Genomic DNA, 6990 nt, shown 5'->3' with positions numbered 1-6990 from the left:
CTTTCGTAGTGTGGCAATTCTTAAACTGCAATATGCATATTTTATGCTGCTCAAAAGCTCATGCAGCATTAAACAGAAAGTAACAGAAGAAGAAAAATAAAAATGTACTTGATATATCATACATGTTGCCGACACATATACATTCTATAAATTCTATAAATCAATTTCTGCGCATCTGAACTCCGTCGACATCATTTCATCTTAAAAGATTCCGATTTTAGTAATGCCTCCAACATGAAGCCAAATATGACATTTCAACAGTTAACTATTAACATTGAGCTATTTTATAATGAAAATTCAACGTTTCAATAACTATTAGTCACTGCCAATACCTTTTAAACTAAGTCTTTTTAGCAAGGATTTATCATGTGCATATCGATTTGGAGCGTTTTCTGTACCTTGCACTATCCTCCAACTAAAATTAGTAACATCCTTCTTGTTTAAATAAGCTTAAATACAACAAGAAAAGTGCTGAATTTAGTTTAAGCATGTCCTAAATGCATGGTTTGTAAATGTAGTGTCGTTTTGAGGCAAAATACTTGCTCAATAAGGATAAATTTCACCTCAGTCATTAAACAGTATACTGCAATAGCGGCTAAACGTCGGGCTGACGGACAGTAAGTGAGAGTAAGACGAACACTAATTGGGTCTGATTGTTGGACAATATTACCTTTACCTTGCGGACTAATATATATGTATATCTTATTCTTTATGTTTATTTTCCTTATAGAAATATCTTGAATATATTATAAGATAGGTAAAGAGTAATTAGTTTTTATATTAGTTTGTACCTGAAAATACCATTTGTGACCGTATCAAAATCAACGTTAAACATTCGTAGTAAAGAAACAGACTCTTGCTATTTGTGAACATGAAACACTTTGCACTATCTAGTTACATGAAAGCCGCATCGAGTGCCAAGGTCTCATGTTTGATACTCGGTCCCGTCATACCAAAGACGTAAAAAGTGAAGCCAGTTTCCCTTTTTGGTCCTGATTTAATGGTCAAGGTTCAGCCTTGTTTCATTGTCCTTGGAGTTGAAGTATCAAACTGACCGATACATTGTCATACTTATATTTATAGTCGACACTGAGAACCCATATGGGCGAATCCTCCAGAAGACTGTAAGTAATGCTACTGGAAGAATTTGAAGATACAGAAGAAAGTACAATTCCAGAAGCTACCCTGGTCTTTAGTGCGATGAGTGTAAAACCCCCAAACACGGAACTCTTATCAGAATGTTAGTAATTTATACGTGAAGGGGCGGGAGCTCGAACTCACGAACCCTGGTTTCGTTGACAGACAGTGTAACCACTGGACCAGTGCGTCTGCTCTCGATCTCTGCACACATTAATTACAGTATATATACGTTCAAGTAGAACTTCTTGGACGAATTAAACATGATAACAAATGAAAATAGAGCATAGTAAAGTTGTAACCAATGACGCAAGGCGCATCATCTTGACATTTTGTAACACTTAAAAACGGCTCTTACAGTAGCTAATAACTGAAATTTAATTAAAAGTAAAAATGGTTAGATTCTGTATGATTTTATCCTATAGCAATATTATATATATTTATCCTACCACTATGCATTTATCAGGCCGAGATCAGCCTGCAGTGTAAACTTGAGCTTTATACAGTCACTAGAAATCTACACACTCAATACAAGTGACGGACTACTTTCGACCTAATTTCCGGGTTACCGATCGATACTGTAAACTAGTGGATAAAAACGGGAGATATTCAATACAAACAAAAAAAAAGAAGAAAACTGGTGTAAAAATAACTTGTTGTTTCTTATTTTATTATTCATTCAAATAAAATCATTCAAAGTGCTTCTTCATTTCTTTAAATAAATACTGTACAACAGTGAATATTTTGGTGTCTGCTGTTAAACTGTCAGAGCTGACAGCTGTCAAAATGTCGGATAACATTAGCCCTGGCACTTTTGAAGTTATATGGGAGGGAATTGTTCCTCATGATTATTGATGAGTATTAATGTGGATGACACTGAAACTGTTCAAGAAATCTCTGTGGAAGATTTCTTCCAAACATTTGGATTCCACCCTAGTCTGTTAGACGATGACTGGGAAAACAACACACTCAATCCAGTTGATCCTGACATTCCAGAAATAAAATCAGGTGATACAGTTGGTATGAATGAAGTGCTAGTTGAAGGTTCTACCGATGCCGCCTCTAACGAGATCTCAGATCATCCTGAAAAAGGTCCACAATTTTTGAATCTAGACATGAATGAAGTAAATGAATTCATCAAGCAACAAGAAAACAAAAACACAGCCAAGAAAACACTCTCAGACATCAAAACATTTGAAATGTTTCTGCAATTAAAGGGTGAAAACAAAGAAATTCATAACACTGACGTCGAATTATTGGACGAATATGTTGCCAACTTTGTACTGTCAGTCAAAAAACAAGATGGCAATGACTTTGACTCACTCTGTCCTTCTGGTCAGATCGCTCTGTGTCTGTACTAGTAGAGGATGAATTATGCACCCTGTGTGGCTGCGTATGAACTATGTAAAGCGCCTTTGAACGTGAAATTGATCATGAAAAGAGCGCTATATAGATCTGGTATAATAATAATAATAATAGTCCGCAATTTACCTTGACCCGTGATGCCTTTGCTGCTAATTCCAAAAGCCTAAAGAAAAAAGGAAAAGGCAACAAACCTAAAGAAGCTCCACCATTAAGTGATGAGGACATTAATCAGATGTATGAAAAAAAATTCCTTGGCCAGTCAACACCAAAAAGTCTCCTAAATACCCTCTGGCTGAATAATTGTATTCATTTTGGATTGAGAGGTACAACAGAGCAGTACAATCTAAGGTAACTAATCTTAGATAATTTCTATCTCACTTAGGCCAACGTTTCATAATTTATATGTTCTCAAGATTTCTCCTACCCCCAAAAATAATATAGCTATATTCAGAAAATTTCAAATTTCAGAAGTTAAGATCTAGTTTTCAATTTAAAATATTCAATTTAATAAAAAATTTCAAAAAAAAAAACCAACTGTCACTTACTAACATGCCCCATTAAACATGAAATTGAAATTCATATCTATTTTCCACTATTTCAAAATGAAAAAAATGTAGAAAGTTTCAACAATTTTCGTGTTGTTTACCGAACAAATATTGAAATATTTCTAAAAAAAAACAACACACACACACACACAAAACAAGGCATATTTAACAAATAATCAAGGCCTTCCAGTGGTTTATCGTCTAATTTACCATGGTTCAGAGTTTAGATGTGTAGGAATTAAACCACAAGGGCATTAGCCCAAGTGGTTAAATACTAAAGCATATGAACGATGAACCATGGTGAATCAGACGATAAATCACAAGAAGGCCATAAATGTTTTCATTCTGACATGCTCATTGATATATTTTAATAAATATTAAGGTGGACTTCATTTAAGCGAGGAGTAATGTAGCGGACCTCATGCGACAATTTGAGGTCATAATGCTCTCTTAGGCCTGAAAAAAATTCTTTGTTTCCGTTAACATACTCAAACAAATTAGGGTAGGTAGGTCGGAAATTTTTTTTTTGGATTTTTTTTTTATTAAGAGAGACTTTTCGGAAATTATTTTTGTGTCAAAAAATGAATACAAATAAGGGGGTTATGCCTTTAGAGCATCAGTAAGTTGATTTCTAACATCACTGGCCATGGCATAAAAAGTGCAGTTTTGCAACTTTTTGTTAAAAAGTTGAAAAAAATATTCTCCAAGGCCATACAAACATTTAGGGTCGGGCCAAAAATTTAGGGTAGGTCGGGATACCGGAAATAAACATTTTTTACGCCTTACGGTCTGCGCGTCAACTGTTGCTTATCGCAGAATATACAGAGCTTGATTTTCTTCCTTGTTTAATCGGAAATCAAATCCAGCCATGTTAGAACTGAAATTCCCCACTCCCCGTTTTATAGAGAACATTATAACATCAATTATTATATGCGAAATAAAATGCTATCAGTAGGGAAAAGGTGACGGTTTGGTCTTAATCAAAAGGAATATTTTGTTATTAACTTACAAATTCCACATCTGTAACTTGCAAAAATGCTCTGATCTATCTGTTCATATTGATCCTGATGATAAAATTTCATTTCTGACAATGTTCCTTTTGTAATTATACAAAAGACATAAAACTTAAACAAGCAACAACTGGCGAGGAATATCTCGAACTTAATGAAAGACAGACGAAAACCCGTACCGGTGAGAACTTGACAGACGTCCGCAAAGTTGCACCAAAAATGTTCGCAACTTCCTGCGACAGGGATCCGGTGGCAATGTATAAACTTTATGCTGTAAAACGCCCATCTGGATACTCTGATGAAGAAGACCCTTTTTATCTGGCACCACGCACAACACCAATTTTAGCTGAAATGGAATGTCAATGGTACATTAGACAAAAACTTGGAGAGAAAAAACTTGGGTCAATGCTAAAAACAATGGCAAATGAAGCAAAGCTAAGCAATGCAGCCAGCATTACAAATCACTAAGCCAAAAAACACCTTATTCAGAAATAAAGAGATTGTAATGTGCCACCCACAGAAATTATGCAAATAGATGGCCATAAAAATGTCCAGTCCATCATAAATTACAGTAGCATGTCAGTGAAAAACCAATAAAAGTGCTCTAACCTGCTGTCAGCTTCTAGTTCAAATGAATCTGTCGCTTGCCTGCCCTCACATACATATGCTATTGACGAGGTTGTCCCATCAATCGGCAATGGCAGTGTTGTGACATTCACTGAATCAAACCCCACCCAGTCTCATCCGCAGCAAATTATGTCAATGTCCGCTTCAAATTCAGCAACTTCCATCAGTTCGAAGTTCTTTGGTGCTGTATTCCATGTACAGAACTTAAATGTGTATAACTGAGAAGCAGTTTCTCATCTTACTGCTTGAAATGTCCGTAAATCCGTGAAATTTACAATACCCTAATTGATTCTGCTGTTAGTTCGCCATGTTGTTGTTGTTGTCTTGAAGTTTCCTCGTTGATTTGTCGGAGCACCCAAGAGACTCTCTTGGCGAATATCGAACGCGGGTAGTAATCCTTTTCAGAAAATTGAAGATGAACCCAGAGTCGACGAATCGAAAATCATCACAGAATAATAAATCCAATCCAAGACTAAAAAAACACTTTTATCCAGGAATTACGTTATACCTGCTTTTAGCCTTATTTTATTAAATCTTAATACATCCGCAAATTCTAACTAACTTCAAGTTAAATGAAATCCACTATAATTCGCGGATGCTTTAAGTATATTACATTGGTATTAATATTTTAGGGTATACGGTAGACATACATGATTCACTATTATTCACAAGTGCTTTTATATATACACATGTGCCTTCCAAGTTTATTCTCTATTACCACCTGTATGTACGTTATATGGGACATATTTACATGTACATGGGTATTTTAACTGTCAGATGCACAATCATATCAGTTTATTATTACATAACTCCCTCAAGCTATTTTGATCTAAGAACATGTAGATCAAATAGGAATTTCCTTGAATATAGTTCTAATTGCTCTATACTAGAGTCCTTAATTGGTATTACTTTTGAAATTCTGATTGAGAACAATCTAATACCATTTGTGTAAATAAATTTGGAGCCAATGTGTGTATGATGTGAACAGATTGATTAAGAATGCTAGCAGTTCATGATATAAATTGATGTCTAATTGTTGTGTACTTTTCACAGATTGCGATAATGTGTTCGCGAGTTTCTGGGTGTTTTTTACATACACCACATGTCGGATCAACCTGGAACTGATTAAATTTTGCTCTGTTTGCCTGAAGAGTGTATGTACCTGTTAAGAATTTAGCTTTCAACTCTGCTTTCTGATTATCTTGAATGTTCGGTCTGACAGTTGCATATACCGAATGTGTCTTTCCAACTTTCAGGGTGAGAGGGTTTAGGCACTTTAATGATGACTTCTCTCTAATATCATTACTCCATTCCTGTTCTACACTATGGTTGATTGCATATCTTAGCATATCTTTCCATCTTTCCTTGTTTGGTGGGTCAGATAAAATTTCATAAGCTGTAGGGAGGTTATACTGTATCAGTAGACGTCTTGCTCTGGAAACCATACTGTTATCTTCAATTGATTTCACTGCCATTTGTCGGACTGCGATATCATATTCTTTTGTGTCAGGGTTGGTCAGGATGGAGTAGAATAGATTTAACAAATTTTTGTGAATTACAGTTTGAACTGGAAATATTCCTAGTGAGCTGTTGTTGCAGTTGTTGCAGTACGATCAGGTAGATGCTGGATTTGTTTTAAGATTTTATTTTTGAAAATTTTCCAGGGTCAGTTCATCTTTCTTAGTAAGTGGTAGTGTTTCAAGCCCATAAGGTAAATCTTGGGACCACATACATGGTCCAATAGTGTGCTTTTATTTGTTGTGAAACCCCTGTTTTCCCATGACATCCTGCTCCCATTAGAGAATGCACAGTCCGTCTTCCACGTTCGACTCTTTCTTGGATATTTACTTTTCCATCTTGACGTCTAGTAATACCTAGATGCACAGTTTTGTCAGTAAGATCAATGGTTTTACCATGTATTTTTGGATTATCGAGAGTATTTTTTTTTAGTTATATTGTATGGTACTGCTTTTTGTTGGGTTTATTCTATATCGAGTTCATGTTGAAATTAATTTCTGTCACGTTCTCGTTAATTTTACACATTGATTGGCTAATGTTTAAATGCAATAAAATGTTGCTTAAAAATACGATTTTCTTTCACTTTATACTATGTTTCTCGATTAAAATGCGTCAAATAAATTTTTAAACCACGTATTTCTGTGCTTTTGTGATCAATGTTGGGCGATTATTTGTCTCCGCGTATGTACCATGTTGAACAATTCTCCTCTTTGGCGATCTTATCAGTACATCTACGGCACATATTCTGATAAGCCATCAGACAGCGCAACTGATAAATCCTATTCCTA

At 35.3% G+C, this 6990-nt stretch overlaps 1 long non-coding RNA gene across 1 annotated transcript; it reads right to left on the bottom strand.

Annotated features, from left to right (window-relative positions):
• Nucleotides 1-1856: 1856 nt before the first annotated feature.
• On the bottom strand, nt 1857-5432 carry LOC123530180 (uncharacterized). Its single transcript, XR_006682276.2, has 3 exons — nt 4667-5432; nt 4237-4403; nt 1857-2220 (listed from the first exon to the last, which is right to left on the bottom strand). It is a non-coding gene; the product is annotated as an uncharacterized LOC123530180 (long non-coding RNA).
• Nucleotides 5433-6990: the final 1558 nt, after the last annotated feature.

The sequence above is a fragment of the Mercenaria mercenaria genome, chromosome 13 (genome assembly GCF_021730395.1).
Source record: "Mercenaria mercenaria strain notata chromosome 13, MADL_Memer_1, whole genome shotgun sequence".
In the NCBI taxonomy this organism is placed as follows: Eukaryota; Metazoa; Mollusca; class Bivalvia; order Venerida; family Veneridae; genus Mercenaria; species Mercenaria mercenaria.
This window is presented reverse-complemented; position numbering and strand designations above follow the sequence as displayed.